The sequence below is a fragment of the Phocoena sinus genome, chromosome 2 (assembly GCF_008692025.1).
Source record: "Phocoena sinus isolate mPhoSin1 chromosome 2, mPhoSin1.pri, whole genome shotgun sequence".
In the NCBI taxonomy this organism is placed as follows: Eukaryota; Metazoa; Chordata; class Mammalia; order Artiodactyla; family Phocoenidae; genus Phocoena; species Phocoena sinus.
Genome location: NC_045764.1, coordinates 117236114 through 117262183, shown reverse-complemented (window position 1 = coordinate 117262183; position 26070 = coordinate 117236114). Strand labels below are relative to the sequence as shown.

The window sequence follows — 26070 nt, the reverse complement described above, 5'->3', positions numbered from 1 at the left end:
GGAATGTTCCCTGGCTGTTTCCAGAAATGTAGTCAACTGGTGGATTTTATGACCTTATATGATAGTTCTATTCTATCCACTACTCTGAACCTGTTAATTTCTTCCTCCACAGACTGTCACAGAAATTCTGGCATACGTTTAAAGTGGGCCATCACCTTTTTCAAGATTTTAAGAGCCATCCCACAAGTGTATATAAGCCAACTCAAGAATCCCTTCCCATGGTATTAAACTGAGAAACAGGAAGAGAGTTGCACTAGTAAAAAAAAAATTCTCCCTCAACCAACTTTATATTCTTCATCCCCGGTAGATCTACTCCTGGTACCAATGGTCTTTGGTAAGGTTTCTAGAAGCTTGAGATTTTTGTGGAAGTTATTTATAGAGGGAGTATTCTCTAGAAAAACCTGTAAGGGAATGAAGGAAGCATAATAGAGCAGAAGTCAAGCAAACATATGTTGCAAGAGAAATCTAGCCTTGGCCTCTTCCCACGGGGAGCTCTGGAGTGTGAATGTTGCTGCAGAAGTTGTCCTTCCCAAAGGCAAGGGGGTCTTTTTTACACCCTTACATCAGGTAGCCATCCTGATCCACAGGGTAAGGTGTAACCTCTTAGTTGCAGCAGGCGGGCTCCTTAGTTGTGACATGTGAACTCTTAGTTGCGGCATGCATGTGGGATCTAGTTCCCTGACAAGGCCCGGGCCCCCTGCATTGGGAGCCCCGAGTCTTAACCACCACACCACCAGGGAAGTCCGCTTCATAGGCTTCTGATACCCACCTACTATAGTTGGCACATATGATGAACCAACTCTCCATTCCATCTTAAGGTGTTCATAGGCTGCACATGCATGGAGCTACAAAGGGGTTAAACCTTTGGTGCAGAGCTATTCAATTCTTCATGCACCAAGTTGGAGTAAGGCAGAATAATATATGGTTGATGCCTCTTTAACAAAGAGTTGAACTTTGTGTCAGTCAAAATCTATGAGGAGGGAATAATGGCACATGTGCCATAAATTTGCAATTCTGGAGTTAGAGTATAAGCTCTTAGAGGGTGAGATTGTGCTTTATACATCTTTGTACCCTCTGTAGCTAGCACAGGACCCTGAATAAAGCAGATGCATAATAAATATTTGTTGATTGATTGTTTTGGCTACCTAACAATTTATGCAAATGAAGGAGCTAGTGTCAGTGAAAATTGTTGAACACTTAACAAGAATTTTTATTCCTTTGGCTTTCTTCTTTGAGAACATTCTTTGACATTACAGGGTGAAATCAGAGCTGGAGAATGTGCAGCTAAAGGTTAACTCTGTCCTCAAAATATCATCTTTGGGGCTTCCCTGGTGGTGCAGTGGTTGAGAGTCCCTGCCTGCAGGGGACACGGGTTCGTGCCCCGGTCTGGGAAGATCCCACATGCCACGGAGCGGCTGGGCCCGTGAGCCATGGCCGCTGAGCCTGCGTGTCTGGAACCTGTGCTCCACAATGGGAGAGGCCACAGCAGTGAGAGGCCCTGCAAAAAAAAAAAAAAAAAATCATCTTTGTAGTAGTAAAATAAAGCACTGATACTGAGGTCCTTATGCTTTTGTCCTGGTCTTTCTATAAAATATAAGGCCCATGTATTTTCTTTAGAAATCCCTTTTTGTCGTTATTCAATCTTATCTCCTTGCATGAATTACTCATTAGAATTTAGCTTCTTCCAGAGCCCCAGTAACATATTTTGGTTCCTGGAATGTTATTAAGAGTGATATTTTGTGGTCAGCAATAATCACTATTACTGTCTATTAATAGGTCCTGCTTGAGTCAAGGGAATTTTTTTTTGTTGTTGTTATTGGTATTGGTATTGGGGTGGGAAGGTGAATACCTCCAGGATTTGCATGTTTAGTCCTTGACCAAATCAATGATATAAAATCGGATTTTAGTGGGTTCAAAGGAGAATGTAATCTCGGTTTATTTATTGGAGAGCAGGTGTCTAGGGCCAAAGGACATTGCTATAGGATTAAGAATGTTGTTTATGTTACAGTGACATTTGCTATGTTTTTAATGCTTTCCCAAAATGATTTCTTCTCAAGCAAAAAATGCTGAGAAGAATTCAAAAGGCTTGAATACTAGAGTGCCTGAGGGAAAATCCAAAACAACACCACAATCTCTCCCTCTCTCTCTCTCTCTCTTTCTCTCTCTCTCTCTCTCTCTCTCACACACACACACACACACACACACACACACCGTGTGTGTGTGTGTGTGTGTGTGTGTGTGTGTGTGTGTGTATGGACAGGTACATTCCAGGTTAGCTTATGCTATTAATGAATAGCATGGGGCTGGGCTATTTGCCACAATCAAAATTAAAAACTTAGAACTCTTGACACCTCTCATCAATTTGATCTTTCCAATTTCCTCAAGCTAATGAGGGTGATGGTTTTATTTGACACTAAAATATTTAGGAAATGCCTTAATCTAACAATGTGACAAGATAAATTGGGTTTAAATAGAAAATGAACATGGTCCTTTAATAGAAGCAAATGTATTTCTAAGGCAAACACAGTTGGTCTTGTTCCCCTGTGTGTTTCTATATGAGTGCCCTGTAATAATTAATGTTTTAAGAGCATAAAATAAGGAAGAAAATTTGAGCTCTAAAGCCTTAAGGAATTTTATGTTTCTGTGAAGTATTTCGTTATGTTACTCATCACTTGATTTGAATGTGAACTAATTTCAGTTCTCTAAAGCAAGGTATTTGCTAGCCTCAGTAGGGTGGATTGAGCATATAAAAATTATTAAGAAAAGCCATAAGCAGTGCAATTTGCAACTGTGAAGATTTGTGCAATGCATCTATAATATACCCACATATTGCTATCATCTAATTATCTTTTGGTGGCTAAAACCCAATGTTTGTCCTTGGGAACAAACTTGTAGTATAACCTTTGTCTAGGTCTGTAGACCTAGACCTTGAGTGTTCAGACTTAGCTGACGGTTCATACTGAGTATGTCAGTTCATACTGAGCTGACAACAATTCAAGATACTTAGGTTTGGGAGATAAGAATGTCAATTCATTTCTTTAGTAGTCTTGAGACAAGAATATCTTCCCAAGGAGTGAGTTACTAATACTAAATAATGATGATTCCTGGCCTGTTCCTTAGTTTAGTCAGAAATCTAATACTTTAAACCACATCTAGCCTTTCGAGCATGTATAGTTAGAATGATGTTTGATAGAAGTTGAATGACTTCGGGAATAAAATAAATTGCTTGTATCAGCATTTTTTTTTTTTTTTTTTTTTCTGTACGCGGGCCTCTCACTGTTGTGGCCTTTCCCGTTGTGGAGCACAGGCTCCGGACGCGCAGGCTCAGCGGCCATGGCTCACGGGCCCAGCCGCTCCACAGCATGTGGGATCTTCCCGGACCGGGGCACAAACCCATGTCCCCTGCATCGGCAGGCGGATTCTCAACCACTGCACTGCCAGGGAAGCCCTGTATCAGCATTTTTAATCTTACTTTTGGAAATCATAATTTCCATTTAAAATTTGAAATAGCATTATCATTGCTTTATAAACATTCATTCATTCATTTTTCAAATGGTTATTCAGAGCCTACTTCGTGCTGCTTATTATGAGGCATTAAAGAAAGAAGAATAAGTTGTATTACTTCCTTTACAAATCTTATTAACTGACAAATAAAGACACACATGTATATATATACAAACATATTCATACGCAGAAAGCCAAAAGTAATAAGGTACAGTGTGCTATGGTTATGAAAAGGAAGAATTGATTATTTATAGCTGTGACAGATTATTTATTAAAATGTTACCATGTGGGACTTCCCTGGTGGTGCAGTGGTTGAGAGTCTGCCTGCCGATGCAGGGGACACGGGTTCGTGCCCCGGTCCGGGAAGATCCCACATGCTGTGGAGCGGCTGGGCCCGTGAGCCATGGCCGCTGGGCCGGGCGTCTGGAGCCTGTGCTCTGCAATGGGAGAGGCCACAACAGTGAGAGGCCCATGTACCCCACCGCCCAAAGAAAAAACTTACTGAAATATTAAATGTTTTAACAGCCACTTTATAGTGTATTTTTGGGATATCAGGTCAGAATCCTAGTCATAGTCTTCAGAGAGCCAGATGGCCAGGAGAAAGGAGCAGGGAATATCATCAAAGTTATTTACCTTTATATCAGCTACTAATATGGTGCCTTAAGACTGAGAGTATGGGTCTTAAAATTGGAGATAATACTTCAAAAAGCAACTTAGAAGATGGCTACTTAGTCTTGAAGGGTGAATGTTTCTAAGATAGCCTTCTGAGAATCTATTGCTAGTAACATGGGAGTTAAGGCATGTTTTGGGTTTGAGAGACCAGAGAAGGACCATGACTGTAATCAAACATCACAAACTAGAAGAGAAGAGAGGGGAAGAAAGAGGATGGAACACTTATCAGGCTGCCCATGGATCCCTGGGTAGGGGAAGGCCTGAGTGCTTACATAGCAGATACCCTCCTGCTCTGTCCTGTAATGTAGGTGCCTGGAATCTGGGGCCTAGAGCCTGGGGAATGACTGATATGATGACCTAAGTCGTAGTTTACTTAGAACAGTCTGTTTATGCCTGTTGCCCAGCATAATTATATATAGCCCTTTCACTGTCCAAAGTGAGTTTGAATGATAATATGGGCATCCTTCCAAGTGATACCACAGAAAAAGTTAAAGATGTGGCTGGAGTCTGGGTAGAAGGGCAGCCCTCATGATTTGCCAGAACTGAATCTTCATAGTGTTGCTTTTGTCTAATCCCATGGTAAAGTAAGACCATTAAGCCTTATCCGGACTGGAGGATATTCTGTGGTCAGTGTTGGGAAAGCAAGAGATACCCAAGGAGGGGCAAGAAAATTGTCCATTTCACGGACTCATCAACTGGTCCCCTGGAAAACCTGGGGAAGATATCAGCATTTTTCTGTGTGTTGGAACTACTGCTGTGAAAATCCTACTCACATCATAGATAGGGTTCCCATCTAATTGATAAGTGAAAATACAGCAGGATATTTATGTTTTCCTTTTACTTATTCCTCAGACCTTCCAGTGCCTAAATTAGGGGGCCAAAAGCAAAAGGTGATTGTAAAACATTGTGTCTTCCCAGCTTTGCTTTCTCAAAGCCTGGATTTACTGAGATCATGCCAAGGACATTTGAGGATCGTGAAAACAGAGGGAAGCAATTTAGCTGACACTAATAAAAAATCTGGGGGGTAAAGAGGGTTCAGAGAAAAGGGGACTCCCAAACTGTTTGGTGGAAGCACCCTAAGGATATTTATCTGATCAACATTATAGAAAACTCCTGCATTGTGTGCATAGGGAGGCTGGGTTTCTATGAATTTCTAGATTTCTGAGGCACAGAAGTTGAGCTGTGTAGGAACGATGTAGTCAAGGCATTTAAACAGAAGCCACTGAGGACTGAGGACCACAGGAGCCCCTTTCTACCTTGGTGTGCCCAGTTTCAATGAACAGGGATCCCTAGATGGAGGGCACAGCACGTGAAGTTGGCTTTTTAGGATCAATCATATTTAGATACATGGGGAGGAGGGAACGCAGGGCACAAAAACCCAAAGCAGGAAATCTCATGATGTGAAAGAAAAATGGTCAAATATTTAAATTGTTTCACAAGTCCTTCATGATTGACTTATTCTTCAGACTTAACTGCTGATACTCTGCTCAACCACACCCATCCCTCAGCTTGGAACATTCCTTTTGTCCATTCTAATTTCACCTGACTAACAACTATTGAATCTTACAGTCCAGATTATACATGATTTTCACAAAGTTTAACGTCCAGTGGCTTGGTAAAGCACTCCTGTTGTTATACACTGTCATTGCACACTTGTACAATATATTTGTGTTGTGCTTACCACAATTGTATTTAAATTTTTGAGTAATTAATTTTCTTAATATCTGTCTCTTGCTAGATTCTAATTTCCACTGGCTCAGAAACTGTGTCATCAATGCATCCTCAGTACCTAGTACAGGGTCTGGCTCAAAGTACGTGTTCAATAACTATGTCTTGGATGAATGAATTAATTAGGCTGAAACATGAGGTATGCTATAGGAGGTTCTGGGAGATTAGACTCGAGAAATAGGCTGGAATAAAATTTTGGAGTGTTCTGAATACAAGCCAATGGAGTTTGGCCTTTCTCTAGGCCCTGAAGAACCTTTGAAAGTTTTCAGAGTACAGAGTGTCCTACCCACATTCAAACAGTTGGTTGGAAAGTTGCTCTTGGTAAACAGTTTCGAATTGTGCACAGAATACCCATGAGCTGTTGATAGTCATATGTTGATAAGGCAGGAAAACGGAGTGGAGGAAGAAAGGGAGGCATTGACTTTTATAGAATCATGTTTCTTTACCTCAAGCAACAGGTCCAGACCACCAGCAAAGTAAAAGGAAAAAAATGTCCCTAGAGAGTCTCTGTGAAAGAACTATTTTCCCTGAAGTTAGCTCAGTCTAAAACTGACAAATTTTGGCAAAATAGAAGTGACTTAGCAGTTGATTTCCTATAGTAGTGGTTCGGCTTTTAGTAGAGTGTATGGAATAGAAGGTGACTCTGATCTTTCCAAGCAGGTAGCAATGCTGCATCCTCAGTGCTACACAGCCTAGTCTCAGTTCTTTTGACCTTATCTGCTGGTGGCCGTCAGCAAGCTAATATCTTTGTTAACAAGGTCCTAACAGTACTCACCACGCATGAACTCCTAGGATCTAATTATTGCAAGTATCCCATCCAGTGACCTTTTTGACAGTACTTAGTTGGTTCTATAGACCCAGATTAAAGCAGGATAAGGGCCTGATTTTTCTAGTTCCAATAAAAGTCCAACTCTGAGTGTCATATCCTTTTACTGTCATGGTGTAAATGACCTCACTTCTTAGGGTTCAAAGAAATTGACAGAGAAATGTGGAGAGCAAAAGAAGGTGAGTTAGGCCCATTTGTCCACAGCTACACATGCCTCAGCCACCCTCACGTCTTCTTGGAAACTGTCTCCAGGCCTTTAAAAGTCGCATAGAATAAAAAACAAAAACAAGAAGGAGTGGTGATAATTTAAATATGAAAAATAATAATAGCTATTACTAAGTGCTTATGCTGCAGCAGATGCTTTAAATACCTTTTATAGATTTCTTATTTGATACTTACAATAATCCTTTGAGGTGGGTGCTGTCTCCATTTCATACATGAGGAAACTACAGCTCAGAGAAATGATTAGGCCTTGCTTGGAGCCAGACCTGGGCCTCTTTAGTTCATAACTCTGTGGATGGGCAGGAAAAAGAAAGGGTGGAGTGTGTGGCCCTTGATCCTCAATCATCTTTAGGGAAGATTGAGGATATGATTAAGAGAATAACTTTCTTTTGAGGTCACCAAATATAAATTAAACACTGAAAAGGAAAACTCAGCAAGAGTTACGAATCTATTATCAAGTGATACTGAGTATGGGATATGCTGTGGGCTGTAGTGTTTGGATGGGTTGACAAGAGGGCACAAGGTGTCTGCTTCCCATGGGGGTGAGTTGGGATCAGAGAGAAGAGGAGGAATACATGAGAGAATAAATGTGTCCAGCTGAGATGGAAGGAACAGGCGTTGGGGGCGGGGGGCTGCAGTTGCTAAATAGGGGAGTTGGGTGTTAGGTCATGGGACTTGGAATGTGAAGCTAAGGAATTTGGGATATATAAAGTAGATAACCAGAGTTATTAAGATAATTTAAGCAAGGAAGTAACTGGTGAAAAAAATGTGTTTGGAAAAATAATTGGCAGCACAGGTTAAAGTGGGCAGAGGGACTTTAGGAAACAAGCGAGGTAGCTACTACAACCAACCATGAACAAAAGGGAGAAGATTGGAAAAAGATGCACACAGAGGAAATGAAAAGGAAGGGATAGGTAGAGAGATGTTATGAATCTTTATTTAGCTTGAGAATTCTACCAGTACTATATAATTACTACCTTAAATTAAGAATACTAGGGAACTAAGTAATTTATGGCACAAACAGCACCTTTGAATTACTAGTAAACTTTTCAACTTGTTACTTTCTTTAACATAAATCATTATTTAATTTTTATAGCTACAGTGTACTAAAAAGTTTCTAGGTACTCTACAAATCATACAATTCCATGTGATTGCTACTTGGATGGATTGCAAATTGGCCAAGCTTTTTGTTCTGTGTTTTGGGTTCTCTACTCTCAATCAATAAACCTTTGAGAGAGGGAAATTTATCTGGAGGACTCATGTCTTCCACAATATAGAGGCTTATTATGATGTTAAAAAGAATCAAAGTCTAAGTGATCATCTAAAAATAAAACAATTTCATTTTCTGCTTAAATGATGATTTGTTGAGAATTATGCTGCTGTTACTTGAAGCTGGCACAAGCAGCTGTATCACCATTTGCATCGTTTCTTGTGCAAAACGCTAGGGATCAAATTCTGGTTTAAATCTCAGCCTAGAGAAACACGTTTAGTTTATTAAACGTAAACAGAGGCCGAGTTATAGGGAAGCTGAAAGGAAAACAATAAGCTCAACTGGAACACATGCTGACTCCAGGAAGGATGAAAGGCTGCCTATGTTTCAGCAAATCTGGTCAGGGATGGCTTGGGAAGGGACAGTGTCTGGGTCACTTCAGAGTTCGCTTTTTCTGTTTATTTTTTAAGCAGTGCAAGTGCCGCTTCCTGTTTCGTACACTTCCTTGAAGTCCCTTTGAACTTTCACATGGCTTATATTCACTTACAAGGGTTCATTTACTCAACAAGAATTTTTGAGGCCACTGTTTGTAGAACCCTCTTAGGTGTAGGCATTGGAAGGGTTATGTGAGGAGTAGAAGAAACAGTTCCTGTGTATGGAAAACTCTAAGAAAGCAGGTTTCAAAAAAAACTTTAAAAGAGAGAATCAAAAATAACATGGACCATGACATGAAGGCAAATAAGGATGAAAGAAACCAAAGGGATACAGAGTACTTGATGAGGAGTCTGGGAACCTAGATCCTAGTTTCAGCTGTGAACTGGGATCCGCTGCCTACACTAGCTGGGCCTTAAAATTATCATCTAAACACTAGAGAATCTTAAAACTCCCATGGTTATGTAAAATTTGCAATTTGGGTTAATGGTCAGTGTAGAAATTGTTTTAACAAAATTTTTTTCTGAAGTTGGTGAAAATTCATGAGTTAGCATCATTTAGAGAAACTTTGAAGATTTTATACTGTTCATCTAAAGAACCAAGTTTAGTTATTTTTTTTTCCTGTTGCAACTGAAGTTCAGTAAATGAATGATATTGTTATATATATTATCTATATATGCTATAAACCCCACAGGACAGTATTATAACTTTGTTTTAAATAGTCCTATATATTTTAAATAAGCTATAAAAATACTCTATTATATTTACCCAAGTATTTATAATTTACAGTGTTCTTTATTCATTCCTAAAGATTCAGTCTTCCTTTTGGTATCATTTCCCTTCAGCTTGATGAATTTCCATTAGCATTTTCTTTAGTGTAGTTCTGGTGGCAATGAATTGCTGTTTTTCATTCACCTAAAAGGTTATTTCATCTTCATTTTCACTTGATAATTCTTTTGGATATAGAATTTCAGGTTGACAGTTCTCTTTCTTCTATCAGTTATCTTGAATATTTGATATCTATAGGACTCTAATCCCAATCAAAATCCCAGCAAGTCATTTTGTGGATATCAACAATCTGATACTAAAGTTTATATGGAAAGGCAAAAGAACCAGAATACCCAGCACATATTGAAGGGGAAGAGCAAAGTCAGAGAACTGACCATGCCTGTCTTCACGACATACTATAAAGCTACAGTAATCAATATAGGGTGGTACTGGTGAAAGAATAGACAAGTATATCAATGGAACAGAACAGAAAACACAGAAATAGACCCTGACATATAGAATCAACTGATCTCTGACAAAGAGGCAAAGACAGTTCAATGGAGAAAGGGTAGTCGTCTCAACAAATGGTGCTAGAACAACTGGACGTACACATGCAAAAAAATGAATCTAGATACAGAACTTACCTTTTCCACAGGAATTAACTCAAAATGGATAGTAGACTTAAATGCAAAATGCAAGATTATAAAACTCCTAGAAGATAACATAGGAGAAACTCTAGGTGTCCTTAGGTCTGGCAGTGACCTATCTGATAATAGCAAAAGCATGATCCCTGAAAGAAAGAGTTGATAAGCTGGACATCATTAAAATAGGAAAATGTTTTGTCTGCAAAGACACTGTTAAGAGAATGAAAAGACAAACCAGAGACTGGAAGAAAATCTTTGCATCTTTGCAAAACATATATCTGATAAAGGACTGGTATCCAGAATACCCAAAGAGCTCTTAAAACTCAACACAAACAACCCACTTTAAAATGGGCAAAAGATCTGAGCAGACATCTTACAAAAGAAGATATACATTTGACAAATATGCATATGAAGAGATGCTCAGCATCATATGTTATTCGTTTCTGGTGGGAATGCAAATGGTACAGCCACTTTGGAAGACAGTTTGGTAGATTCTTGTAATACTAAACATACTCATAAGATGATCCAGCAGTTGTGCTCCTTAGCATTTACCCAAATGAGTTGAAAACTTACTTTCACACAAAAACCTGGATGTTTATAGCAACTTTACTCATAATTATCAAAACTTGGAAGCAACCAAGATGTCCTTCAATAGGTGAATAGGTAAACTGGTACATCAATCAAATGGAATATTAGTAAGCAATAAAAAGTGAGCTATTAAGCCATGAAACACATGGAAGAAACTTTAATGCATATTGCTAAGTAAAAGAAGCCAGTCTGAAAAGGTTACATACTGTATGATGTTCTGGAAAAGGCAAAAACTATAGAGACAGTAAAAAAGATCAGTGGTTGCAAACAGTTTAGAATGAGAGAGGGAGGGATGAATAGGTAGAGCACAGGAGAATTTTAGGATATTAAAACTATTCTGTATGATACAGTAATGGTAGATACATGTCACTATACATTTATCAAAACCCATAGACTATAAAACACAAAGAATGAACCATAATGTAAGCTATGGACTTAAGTTAATACAGATGTCTCTATATTAGCTCATCAATTGCAACAAAAATGCTACATCAATGCAAGATGTTAATAATAGGGAAAACTGGAGGTGGGGGGTTTATAGAAACTCTGTACTTTCCACTCAGCTTTCTCTAAACCTAAAACTGCTCTAAAAAAAAAACCTAATACTGCTCTGAAAAATAAAGTCTAATGATAATAATAATAAAAAAAGAAATTGAAATATACCTAATAGGAATTACCAAGACAAAAAGAGAAAGAATATAAATCACAATATGAGGGGACCTTCAAGATGGTGGAGGAGTAAGACGTGGAGTTCAACTTCCTCACCAAAAATACATCAAAAATACATCTACACGTGGAACAAATCCTACAGAACACCTACTGCACACTGGCAGAAGAACTCAGACTTCCCAAAAGGCAAGAAAATCCCCACGTACCTGGGTAGGGCAAAAGAAAAAAGAAAAAACAGAGACAAAAGAATAGGGATGGGACCTGCACCTCTGGGAGGGAGCTGTGAAGGAGGAAAAGTTTCCACACACTAGGAAGCCCCTTCACTGGCAGAGATGGGGGTTGGGGGGTGGGGGAAGCTTCAGAGACATGGAGGAGAGCGCAGCAACAGGGGTGCAGAGGGCAAAGTGGAGAGATTCCCACACAGAGTATCGGTGCCGACCAGCATCCACCAGCCTGAGAGGCTTGTCTGCTCACCCACCAGGGTGGGTGGGGGCTGGGAGCTGAGGCTCAGCCTTCAGAGGTCAGAACCGAGGGAGAGGACTGGGGTTGGCTGCGTGAACACAGCCTGAAGGAGGCGAGTTCACCACAGCTAGCTGGGAGGGAGTCTGGGAAAAAGTCTGGACCTGCCTAACAGGCAAGAGACCATTGTTTTGGGGTGCGTGAGGAGAGGGAATTCCTTCCCTGACTGCCCACAGAAGGCAGAGCACCACCTAAACGAACTCCAGAGATGGGCATGAGCTGCAGCTATCAGCTTGGACACCAGAGACAGGCATGAAACCCTACCACCGCTGCTGCAGCCACCAAGAATCCTGTGTGCAAGCAGAGGTCACTATCCACATGTGGCCCCCACCCCGCTGCAAGCCTGTGCAGCCCGCCACTGCCAGGGTCCTGTGATCCAGGGACAACTTCCCTGGGAGAACACACGGCATGCCTCAGGCTGTTGCAAAGTCATGTTGGTCACTGCTGTTGCAGGCTTGCCCCGCATTCCAATTATAACTAGCATACCCCCTCCCTCCCCCCGGCATGAGTGAGCCAGAGCCCCCTAAACAGCCGCTGCTTTAACCTCATCCTGTCTGAGCAGGAACAGATGCCTGAGGGCAACCTACATGCAGAGGTGGTGCCAAAGGCAAAGCTGAACCCCAAGAGCTGTATGAACAAAGAAGAGAAAGGGAATTTTCCCCGTGCAGCCTCAGGAGCAGTGGACTGAATCCCAACAGTCAACTTGAGGTACCATGCATCTGTGAAATACCTGATTAAACAACAAGTCAACCCAAAATTGAGGAGGTGGACTTTGGGAGCAACTGTAGACTTGGGACTGACTGGTCTGCGACTGACTGGTTTCTGATTTTTATATTTATCTTAGTATAGTTTTTAGTGCTTGTTATCACTGGTGGTTTGTTTATTGGTTTGGTTGATCTCTCCCTTTTTTATTATCACTTTTTTATTTTAATTATTTTATTTTATTGTTATTATTATTTTCTTTCTCTTTTTCTCCCTTTTCTTCTGAGCCATGCGGCTGACAGGGTCTTGCTGCTCCAGCCTTGTGTCAGGCATGAGCCTCTGAGGTGGGAGAGCCGAGTTCAGGATATTGGACCACCAGAGACCTCTCAGCCCCATGTAGTATCAATTGGCGAGACTTCCCCTAGATATCTCTGTCTCAATGCTAAGACCCAGCTCCACCCAAAGCCAGCAAGCTCCAGTGCTGGACGCCCCATGCCAAACAACTAGCAAGACAGGAACACAACACCACCCATTAGCAGAGAGGCTGCCTAAAATCATAATAAGTTCACAGACACCCCAAACACACCACAGGATGAGATCCTGCACAACAGAAAGACATGATCCAGCTCCATCCACAAAAACACAGGCCCCAGTGCCCTCCACCAAGAAACCTAAAAACCCACTAAACCAACTTTACCCACTGAGGGCAGACATCAAAAGCAATGGAAACTACGAACCTGCAGCCTGCGAAAAGGAGACCCCAAACACAGTAAGTTAAGCAAAATGAGAAGATGGAGAAATACGCAGCAGATGAAGGAAAAAGGTAAAAGCCCACCAGACCGAACAAATGAAGAGGAAATAGGCAGTCTACCTAAAAAAGAATTCAGGAAGATGGCGGAAGAGTAAGACGCGGAGATCGCCTTCCTCCCCACGGATACACCAGAAATACATCCACACGTGGAACAACTCCTATAGAACTCCTACTGAAGGCTGGCAGAAGACCTCAGACCTCCCAAAAGGCAAGAAACTCCCCACGTAACTGGGTAGGGCAAAAGAAAAAAACAGAGACAAAAGAATAAGGACGGCACCTGCACCAGTGGGAGGGAGCTGTGAAGGAGGAAAAGTTTCCACACACTAGGAAGCCCCTCCGCGGGCGGAGTCTGCGGGAGGCAGAGGGGGGGGTTTCGGGACCGCGGAGTAGTGCACAGCGACGGGTGCGGAGGGCAAAGCGGGGAGATTCCTGCACAGAAGATCGGTGCCGACCAGCACTCACCAACCCGAGAGGCTTGCTGCTCACCCACCGGGGCGGGCGGGGCTGCGAGCTGAGGCTAGGGTTTTGGTTTTGGACGGAGCTCAGGGAGAGGACTGGGGTTGGCGGCTTGAACATAGCCTGAAGGGGTTAGTGCACCACGACTAGCCGGGAGGGAGTTCGGGGAAAAGCCTGCACCGGCCGAAGAGGCAAGAGACTTTTTCTTCCCTCTTTGTCTCCTGGTGCGCGAGGAGAGGGGTTTAAGAGCGCTGCTTAAAGGAACTCCAGAGACGGGCGCGAGCCGCGGCTAAAAGCGCGAACCCCAGAGACGGGCGCGAGCCGCGGCTGAGGGCGCGAGCCCCCGAGACGGGCGCGAGCCGCGGCTGAAAGCACAAACCCCAGAGACGGGCGCGAGCCGCGGCTGAGGGCGCAAGCCCCCGAGACGGGCGCAAGCCGCGGCTGAAAGCGCAAACCCCAGAGACGGGCGCGAGCCGCGGCTAAAACCGCGGACCCCAGAGACGGGCGGGAGACGCTAAGGCTGCTGCTGCCGCCACCAAGGGGCCTGTGTGCGAGCACAGGTCACTCTCCACACCCCTCTTCCGCGGAGCCTGTGCAGTCCGCCACTGCCAGGTTCCCGGGATCCAGGGACAACTTCCCCGGGACAGCGCACGGCGGGCCTCAGGCTGGTGCAACGTCACGCCGGCCTCTGCCGCAACGTCACGCTGCCTCTGCCGCCGCAGGCCGGCCCCGCACGCAGTGCCCCTCCTTCCCCCATCCCCCAACCCCCGGCCTGAGTGAGCCGGAGGCCCCGAATCAGCGGCTCCTTTAACCCCGTCCTGTCTGAGCGAAAAAACAGACGCCCTCCAGCGACCTACACGCAGAGGCAGGGCCAAATCCAAAGCTGAGCTCCTGTGAGCTGTGAAAACAAAGAAGAGAAAGGGAAATCTCTCCCAGCAGCCACAGAAGCAGCGGATTAAAGCTCCACAATCAACTTGATATACCCTGCATCTGTGGAATACCTGAATAGACAAGGAATGATCCCAAATTGAAGAGGTGGAATTTAGGAGCGAAATCTATGATTTTTTTCCCTTTTCCTCTTTTTGTGAAGGTGTACGTGTATGCTCCTGTGTGACATCTAGTCTGTATACTCTAGCTTCCACCATTTGTCCTAGGGCTCTATCCGTCCATGACTTTTTTTTAAAAATTCTTTTTCTTAATAATTAAGTTTAATTGTAATAACTTTATTATACTTTACCTTCGTTCTTTCTTTCTTTCCTTCCTTCCCTCCCTCCTTTAGACAACGAATCACCCCAAATTGAGGAGGTGGTCTCAGGGAGCAGGATTTATGATTTTTCCCCCTTTACCTCTTTTTGTGAAGGTGTATGTGTATGCTTCTGTGTAAGACTTTCTCTGTATAGCTTTGCTTCCAACATTTGTCCTAAGGTTCTATCCGTCCCTTTTTTTTTTTTTTTCCTAAATATTTTTTAATTCAATAACTATATTATACTTTATTTTATTTTTACTGTATCATCTTTCTTTCTGTCTTTTTTCCTTCTTTCCCTCCTTCCTTCCTTCCTCCCTCCCTCCCTCCCTCCCTCCTTTCTTTCCTTCTTTGCTTCTTTCTTCCTTCCTTCCTTTCCTCCTTTCCTTCTTTCTTTACTCATACTTCTACTAATTCTCCCTACTTTTTCTCCCTTTTATTCTGAGCTGTGTGGATGAAAGGCTCTTGGTGCTCCAGCCAGGAGTCAGGGCTCTGCCTCTGAGGTAGGAGAGCCAACTTCAGGACACTGGTCAACAAGAGACCTCCCAGCTCCACATAATATTAAACGGTGGAAATATCCCAGAGACCTCCATCTTAACACCAGCACCCAGCTTCACTCAACGACCAGCAAGCCACAGTGCTGGACAACCTATGCCAAACAACTAGCAAAACAGGAACACAACCCCACCCTTTAGCAGAGAGGCTGCCTAAAATCATAATAAGGCCACAGACACCCCAAAACACACCACCAGACGTGAACCTGCCCACTAGAGAGACAAGATCCAGCCTCATCCAGCACAACACAGGCACTAGTCCCCTCCACCAGGAAGCCTACACAACCCACTGAAACAACCTTAGCCACTGGAGACAGACATCAAAAACAACGGGAACTACGAAAGTGCAGCCTGCAAAAAGGAGACCCCAAACACAGTAAGATAAGCAAAATGAGAAGACAGAAAAACACACAGCAGATGAAGGAGCAGGATAAAAACCCACCAGACCTAACAAATGAAGAGGAAATAGGCAATCTACCTGAAAAAGAATTCAGAATAATGATAGTAAGGATGATCCGAAATCTTGGAAGTAGAATGGACAAAATGCAAGAAACAGTTAACAAGGACCTACAAGAACTAAAGATGAAACAAGCAACGATGAACAATGCAATAAATGAAATTAAAATCACTCTAGATAGGATCAATAGCAGAATAACTGAGGCAGAAGAACGGATAAGTGACCTGGAAGATAAAGTAGTGGAAATAACTACTGCAGAGCAGAATAAAGAAAAAAGAATGAAAAGAACTGAGGACAGTCTCAGAGACCTCTGGGACAACATGAAACGCACCAACATTCGAATTATAGGGGTTCCAGAAGAAGAAGAAAGAAAGAAAGGGACTGAGAAAATATTTGAAGAGATCATAGTTGAAAACTTCCCTAATATGGGAAAGGAAATAGTTAATCAAGTCCAGGAAGCACAGAGGGTCCCATACAGGATAAATACAAGGAGAAACACGCCAAGACACATATTAATCAAACTGTCAAAAATTAAATACAAAGAAAGCATATTAAAAGCAGCAAGGGAAAAACAACAAATAACACACAAGGGAATCCCCATAAGGTTAACAGCTGATCTCTCAGCAGAAACCCTACAAGCCAGAAGGGAGTGGCAGGACATACTGAAAGTGATGAAGGAGAATAGCCTGAAACCAAGACTACTCTACCCAGCAAGGATCTCATTCACATTTGATGGAGAAATTAAAACCTTTACAGACAAGCAAAAGCTGAGAGAGTTCAGCACCACCAAACCAGCTTTACAACAAATGCTAAAGGAACTTCTCTAGACACGAAACACAAGAGAAGGAAATGACCTATAGTAGCGAACCCAAAACAATATATAAAATGGAAATAGGAACATACATATCGATAATTACCTTAAATGTAAATGGACTAAATGCTCCCACCAAAAGACACAGATTGGCTGAATGGATACAAAAACAAGACCCTTATATATGCTGTCTACAAGAGACCCACTTCAGAACTAGAGACACATACAGACTGAAAGTAAGGGGATGGAAAAAGATATTCCATGCAAATGGAAACCAAAAGAAAGCTGGAGTAGCAATTCTCATATCAGACAAAATAGACTTTAAAATAAGGACTATTAAAAGGGACAAAGAAGGACACTACATAATGATCAAGGGATCGATCCAAGAAGAAGATATAACAATTGTAAATATTTATGCACCCAACATAGGAGCACCTCAATACATAAGGCAAATACTAACAACCATAAAAGGGGAGATCAACAGTAACACATTCATAGTAGGGGACTTTAACACCCCACTTTCACCCATGGACAGATCATCCAAAATGAAAATAAATAAGGAAACACAAGCTTTAAATGATACATTAAACAAGATGGACTTAATTGATATTTATAGGACACTCCATCCAAAAACAACAGAATACACATTTTTCTCAAGTGCTCATGGAACATTCTCCAGGATAGATCATATCTTGGGTCACAAATCAAGCCTTGGTAAATTTAAGAAAACTGAAATTGTATCAAGTATCTTTTCCGACCACAACGCCATGAGACTAGATATCAATTACAGGAAAAGATCTGTAAAAAATACAAACACATGGAGGCTAAACAATACACTACTTAATAATGAAGTGATCACTGAAGAAATCAAAGAGGAAATAAAAAAATACCTAGAAACAAATGACAATGGAGACACAACGACCCAAAACCTATGGGATGCAGCAAAAGCAGTTCTAAGGGGGAAGTTTATAGCAATACAAGCCCACCTTAAGAAGCAGGAAACATCTCGAATAAACAACCTAACCTTGCACCTCAAGCAATTAGAGAAAGAAGAACAAAAAAACCCCAAAGCTAGCAGAAGGAAAGAAATCATAAAAATCAGATCAGAAATAAATGAAAAAGAAATGAAGGAAACAATAGCAAAGATCAATAAAACTAAAAGCTGGTTCTTTGAGAAGATAAACAAAATAGATAAACCACTAGCCAGACTCATCAAGAAAAAAAGGGAGAAGACTCAAATCAATAGAATTAGAAATGAAAAAGGAGAAGTAACAACTGACACTGCAGAAATAAAAAAAATCATGAGAGATTACTACAAGCAACTCTATGCCAATAAAATGGACAATCTGGAAGAAATGGACAAATTCTTAGAAATGCACAACCTGCCAAGACTGAATCAGGAAGAAATAGAAAATATGAACAGACCAATCACAAGCACTGAAATTGAAACTGTGATTAAAAACCTTCCAACAAACAAAAGCCCAGGACCAGATGGCTTCACAGGTGAATTCTATCAAACGTTTAGAGAAGAGCTAACACCTATCCTTCTCAAACTCTTCCAAAATATAGCAGAGGGAGGAACACTCCCAAATTCCTTCTACGAAGCCACCATCACCTTGATACCAAAACCAGACAAGGATGTCACAAAGAAAGAAAACTACAGGCCAATATCACTGATGAACATAGATGCAAAAATCCTCAACAAAATACTAGCAAACAGAATCCAACAGCACATTAAAAGGATCATACACCATGATCAAGTGGGGTTTATTCCAGGAATGCAAGGATTCTTCAATATACGCAAATCTATCAATGTGATAAACTATATTAACAAATTGAAGGAGAAAAACCATATGATCATCTCAATAGATGCAGAGAAAGCTTTCGACAAAATTCAACACGCATTTATGATAAAAACCCTCCAGAAAGTAGGCATAGAGGGAACTTTCCTAAACATAATAAAAGCCATATATGACAAGCCCACAGCAAACATCATCCTCAATGGTGAAAAACTGAAAGCATTTCCACTAAGATCAGGAACAAGACAAGGTTGCCCACTCTCACCACTCTTATTCAACATAGTTTTGGAAGTTTTAGCCACAGCAATCAGAGAAGAAAAGGAAATAAAAGGAATCCAAATCGGAAAAGAAGAAGTAAAGCTGTCACTGTTTGCAGATGACATGATACTATACATAGAGAATCCTAAAGATGCTACCAGAAAACTACTAGAGCTAATCAATGAATTTGGTAAAGTAGCAGGATACAAAATTAATGCACAGAAATCTCTGGCATTCCTATATACTAATGATGAAAAATCTGAAAGTGAAATCAAGAAAACACTCCCATTTACCATTGCAACAAAAAGAATAAAATATCTAGGAATAAACCTACCTAAGGATACGAAAGACCTGTATGCAGAAAATTATAAGACACTGATGAAAGAAATTAAAGATGATACAAATAGATGGAGAGATATACCATGTTCTTGGATGGGAAGAATCAACATTGTGAAAATGACTCTACTACCCAAAGCAATCTACAGATTCAATGCAATCCCTATCAAACTACCACTGGCATTTTTCACAGAACTAGAACAAAAAATTTCGCAATTTGTATGGAAACACAAAAGACCCCGAATAGCCAAAGCAATCTTGAGAACGAAAAAAGGAGCTGGAGGAATCAGGCTCCCTGACTTCAGACTATATTACAAAGCAACAGTCATCAAGACAGTATGGTACTGGCACAAAAACAGAAAGACAGATCAGTGGAACAGGATAGAAAGCCCAGAGATAAACCCACGCACATATGGACACCTTATCTTTGATAAAGGAGGCAGGAATGTACAGTGGAGAAAGGACAGCCTCTTCAATAAATGGTGCTGGGAAAACTGGACAGGTACATGTAAAAGTATGAGATTAGATCACTCCCTAACACCATACACAAAAATAAGCTCAAAATGGATTAAAGACCTAAATGTAAGGCCAGAAACTATCAAACTCTTAGAAGAAAACATAGGAAGAACACTCTATGACATAAATCACAGCAAGATCCTTTCTGACCCACCTCCTAGAGTAATGGAAATAAAAACAAAAATAAACAAATGGGACCTAATGAAACTTCAAAGCTTTTGCACAGCAAAGGAAACCATAACCAAGACCAAAAGACAACCCTCAGAATGGGAGAAAACATTTGCAAATGAAGCAACTGACAAAGGATTAATCTCCAAAATTTACAAGCAGCTCATGCAGCTCAATAACAAAAAAACAAACAACCCCATCCAAAAATGGGCAGAAGACCTAAATAGACATTTCTCCAAAGAAGATATACAGAATGCCAACAAACACATGAAAGAATGCTCAACATCATTAATCATTAGAGAAATGCAAATCAAAACTACAATGAGATATCATCTCACACCAGTCAGAATGGCCATCATCAAAAAATCAAGAAACAATAAATGCTGGAGAGGGTGTGGAGAAAAGGGGACACTCTTGCACTGCTGGTGGGAATGTGAATTGGTTCAGCCACTGTGGAGAACAGTATGGAGGTTCCTTAAAAAACTACAAATAGAATTACCATATGACCCAGCAATCCCACTACTTGGCATATACCCTGAGAAAACCAAAATTCAAAGAGAGTCATGTACCAAAATGTTCATTGCAGCTCTATTTACAATAGCCAGGACATGGAAACAACCTAAGCGCCCATCATCGGATGAATGGATAAAGAAGATGTGGCACATATACACAATGGAATATTACTCAGCCTTAAAAAGAAATGAAATTGAGCTATTTGTAATGAGATGGATAGACCTAGAATCTGTCATACAGAGTGAAGTAAGTCAGAAAGACAAAGACAAATACCGTATGCTAACACATATATATGGAATTTAAGGGAAAAAAATGTCATGAAGAACCTAGGGGTAAGATAGGAATAAAGACGCAGACCTACTGGAGAACGGACTTAAGGATATGGGGAGGGGGAAGGGTGAGTTTTGACAGGGCGAGAGAGAGTCATGGACATATACACACTAACAAACGTAGTAAGGTAGATAGCTGGGGGGAAGCAGCCGCAAGGCACAGGGATATTAGCTCGGTGCTTTGTGACAGCCTGGAAGGGTGGGATGGGGAGAGTGGGAGGGAGGGAGACGCAAGAGGGAAGACATATGGGAACATATGTATATGTATAGCTGATTCACTTTGTTGTAAAGCAGAAACTAACACACCATTGTAAAGCAATTATACCCCAATAAAGATGTTTATAAAAAAAAAAAAAAAAGAATTCAGAGCAATGATAGTAAAGATGATCCAAAATCTTGGAAAAAGAATGGGGAAAATACAAGAAATAAAAAGGACCTAGAAGAACTAAAGAGCAAACAAACAATCATGAACAGCACAATAAGTGAAATTAAAAATTCTCTAGAAGGAATCAATAGCAGAATAACTGAAGAAGAACGGATATGTGACCTGGAAGATAAGATAGTGGAAATAACTACCACAGAGGAGAATAAAGATAAAAGAATGAAAAGAATTGAGGACAGTCACAGAGACGTCTGGGACAATATTAGATGCACCAACATTTGAATTATAGGGGTCCCAGTAGAAGAGAAAAAGAAAGGGTCTGAGAAAATATTTGAAGAGATTATAGTTGAAATCTTCCCTAACATGGGAAAGGAAAGAATCAAGTCCAGGATGTGCAGAGAGTCCCATAAAGGATAAATCCAAGGAGAAACACGTCAAGACTCATATTAGTCAAGCTATCAAAAATTAAATACAAAGAAAAAATATTAAATGCAGCAAGGGAAAAGCAAAAAATAACATACAACAGAATCCCCATAAGAATAACAGCTGACCTTTCAGCAGAAACTCTGCAAGCCAGAAGGAGTGGCGGGACATATTTAAAGTGATGAAAGGGAAAATCCTACAACCAAGATTACTCTACCAGCAAGGATCTCATTCAGATTTGATGGAGAAATTAAAACTATTACAGATAAGCAAAAGCTAAGAGAATTCAGCACTACCAAACCAGCTCTACAACAAACGCTAAAGGACCTCTCTAGGCAGGAAACACAAGAGAAGGAGAAGACCTACAAAAACAAAAACAAAACAAGAAAATAGTAAAAGGAACATAACATATTGATAATTACCTTAAATGAAAGTGGATTAAATGCTCCAACCAAAAGACATACACTGGCTGAATGGACAAAAAAATCAAGACTCATATACATGCTGCGTACAGGAGACCCACTTCAGACGTACGGACACATACAGACTGAAAGTGAGGGGATGGAAAAAGATATTCCATGCAAATGGGAATCAAGAGAAAGCTGGAGTAGCAATTCTCATATCAGACAAAATAGACTTTAAATAAAGACTATTACAAGAGGCAAAGAAGGACACTACATAATGATCAAGGGATCAATCCAACAAAAAGGTATAACAATTGTAAATATTTATGAACCCAACGTAGAAGCACCTCAATACATAAGTCAAATGATAACAGCAATAAAAGGGGAAAGCAACAGTAATACAATCATACTAGCGGACTCTAACACCCTACTTTTACCAATGGACAGAGCATCCAAAATGAAAATAAATAATGATACAAAAGCTTTAAATGACACATTAAACAAGATGGACTTAATTGATATATATAGGACATTCCATCCAAAAACAACAGAATACACTTTCTTCTCAAGTGCTCATGAAACATTCTCGTGGATAGATCAAACCTTGGGTCACAAATCAAGGCTGGTAAATTTAAGAAAATTGAAATTGTATCAAGTATCTTTTCCGACCACAACTCTATGAGACTAGACATCAATTACAGGAAAAAAACTGTAAAAAATACAAACACTTGGAGGCTAAACAATATGCTAGTAAATAACCAAGAGATCACACAGGAAATCAGAAAATACCTAGAAAACATGACGGTGAAAACATGATGACCCAAAACCTATGGGATGCAGCAAAAGCAGTTCTAAGCGGGAAGTTTATAGCAGTACAATCCTACCTCAAGAAACAAGAAAAATCTCAAAGAAACAACCTAACCTTACACCTAAAGCAATTAAAGAAAGAAGAAGAAAAACTCCCAAGTTCGCAGAAGGAAAGAAATCGGAAAGATCAGATCAGAAATAAATGAAACAGAAATGAAGGAAATAGTAGCAAAGATCAATAAAACTAAAAGCTGATTCTTTGAGAAGATAAACAAAACTGATAAACCATTAGCCAGACTCATGAAGAAAAAAAGGGAGAAGACTCAAATCAACAGAATTAGAAATGAAAAAGGAGAAATAACAACTGACACTGCAGAAATACAAAGGATCATGAGAGATTACTACAAGCAACTCTGTGCCAATAAAATGGACAACCTGGAAGAAATGGACACATTCTTAGAAAAGCACAACCTTCTGAGACTGAACTAGCAAGAAATAGAAAATATAAGCAGACCAGTCACAAGCACTGAAATTGTGACTGTGATTAAAAATCTTCCAACAAACAAAAGCCCAGGACCTGATGGCTTCACAGGCAAAGTCTATCAAATATTTAGAGAAGAGCTAACACCTATCCTTCTCACACTCTTCGAAAATATAGCAGAGGGAGAGGAACACTGCCAAAACTCATTCTACAAGGCTACCATCACCCTGATACCAAAACCAGACAAAGCTGTCACAAGAAAAGAAAACTAAAGACCAATATCACTGATGAAATGGATGCAAAAATCCTCAACACAGTACTAGCAAAGAAAATCCAACAGCACATTAGAAGGATCATACACCATGATCAAGTGAGGTTTATCCCAGGAATGCAAGGACTCTTCAAAATATGCAAATCAATTAGTGTGTGATACACCATATTAACAAACAAAGATAAAAACCATATGATCATCTCAATAGATGCAGAAAAAGCTTTCAGCAAAATTCAACACCCATTTATTAAAAACCCTCCAGAAAGTAGACATAAAGGGAAATTACCTCCACATAATAAAGGTCATATATGACAACCCCACAGCCAACATTGTTCTCAGTGGTGAAAAACTGAAACCATTTCCTCTAAAACCAGGAACAAGACAAGGTTGCCCCACTCACCACTATTATTCAATGTAGTTTTGGACATTCTGGCCACAGGAATCAGAGAAGAAAAAGAAATAAAAGGAATTCAAATCAGAAAAGAAGTAAAGCTGTCACTGTTTGCAGATGACATGATACTATACCTAGAGAATCCTAAGGATGCTACCAGGAAACTACAAAAGCTAATCAATGATTTGATAAAGTAGCAAGATACAGAATTAATGCACAGAAGTCTTTTGCATTCCAATACACTAATGATGAAAAATCTGAAAGCGAAATTAAGGAAACACTCCCATTTACCACTGCAACAAAAAGAATAAGCTTGTACTTTGTGGCTGTGAGGATCTTTTCCTCCACACTATTCACGGTGAAGAGTCTCAGCATGCGGACGTTGTTCTGCTGGCCGATGTGGTGGACGCGGTCTTGTCCTTGCAGGTCCTAATGAGGATTCCAGTCGCTGTCAAAATTGACCATGGTATCAGCTGCCTGGAGATTTAAGCCCAGGCCTCCAGCTCTTGTGCACAGCAAGAAAATGAAATACTGGGACAAAGGTTCATTGAATTTCTTCAGCAAAGCAGCATGATCTTCAGAATTGGTGGTGCCATCAAGGCACAGGTAAAGGAAGTTCCGAAAAGCAAAGTAATCCTCCATGATGGTCATGAGAGACGTCATCTGGCAGAAAAGCAGGACGCGGTGATTAGTCGTTCTCAATGTTGGTAGGATACGATCAAGTTGGTCGCACTTTCCTGAGGCCTGATGCAGCTCAGACCCATTGATGACCCCATTTGAAAAACCCAGGTGTTCAGCAAAGGATTCCTCAATGTGCTGAAACATAGATGGATGATTGCAGATTTTTCTCAACTGCATGATAGCATTCATAAATGTCTTAGCACCTCCTTTCCCCTTTTATCTTTCTCCGAACCATCTGTGAGAAGGATCTCTTTGACTTGCATATGGCGATACAGAATCTTCTGCAGAGCTGACAAGTCACACTTGATCACATATTCAACTTTTTCTGGAAGCTGGGATTCAACTTCTTTCTTCAGTCTCCTCAGTAAAAATGGTCTCAACACCGTATGCAGATGCCTGATGATCAATATAGTTTCTTCTTCATTTAAGTCCACTCTCTCTCCAGTCATGGCAAATGGAGCATTAAACCACTGCTCAAACGCACTGCAGCTCTTAAAAATTGTAGGAAGGAGGAAGTTGAGGAGGGCCCAGAGTTCCGGGAACATATTCTGCAGGGGGATCCCAGTCAAGAGGATCCTTCTGGGGGCCACATAGTGAGTGTTCAGGACCTGAGTCAGCTTGCAGTGGTGATTCTTCATTTGGTGGCCTTCGTCCACTATCATGTATTTCCACCGAGTCTTTGCAAGAATGTGCTTGTCTTTAAAATGTACTCATAAGTAGTCAGGAGGGCATTGAATTTGCCGCTCCGTAACTGGGGACAAGGGAGCGACGCGTGGCGAGGGTGCCCTTGTAAGAAATTTTCACCACAGAAGGAGCCCATTTGTCAAATTCATACGTCCAGTTAGAGTCGAAAGGGGGACAATGATGAGATAGGGGCCATTGAGTCTTTTGTGATCCATCAGATAAGTGATGAGTGCAATGGTCTGTATTGTCTTTCCCAGCCCCATTTCATCAGCAAAGATTCTGTTCAAATTGTTATTATACAGAGAAACCATCCATTCCAGGCCCTGATAATGCTTCAGGGTCCCATTGAAGAGGAGGGCCGACTGTTTCTCCACCCTTTCAGAGATGGCATGGGCCACTGTGAAGTAGGACTGGGAGCCCCTGGCACTGTATTGCATGCTGTACTCATCGTCCACGTAGCAGACATTAGTATTAAAGAAAAAAGAACTAGACAGGTAGCCCTCATGAACATATATACAGATGAATTCCTAAAAATTGAATCCAGTTATATATTAAAAGGGTAATACAACAAGATCAAGTGAGGTTTATTCAAGGAATGCAAGGTTGATTTAACATTCAAAAATAAATGTTAATATAAAAAGGGGGAAATTCGTATGATACTTCAATAAATGAAGAGTGAACACTATACAAAATTTAACCCTTACTCATGATTTTAAAATAACTTTAAAACTGGAACAGTAGGGAATTACTACAGTCTTAAAAAAAGGCATCTATGGAAAATTTTTGGCTAATATTATATTTAATCATTAAA

At 40.8% G+C, this 26070-nt stretch overlaps 1 pseudogene; it reads right to left on the bottom strand.

Annotated features, from left to right (window-relative positions):
* Positions 1 to 275: 275 nt before the first annotated feature.
* Positions 276 to 25708, bottom strand: LOC116748615 (annotated as a pseudogene).
* Between the last annotated feature and the right edge of the window lie 362 nt (positions 25709 to 26070).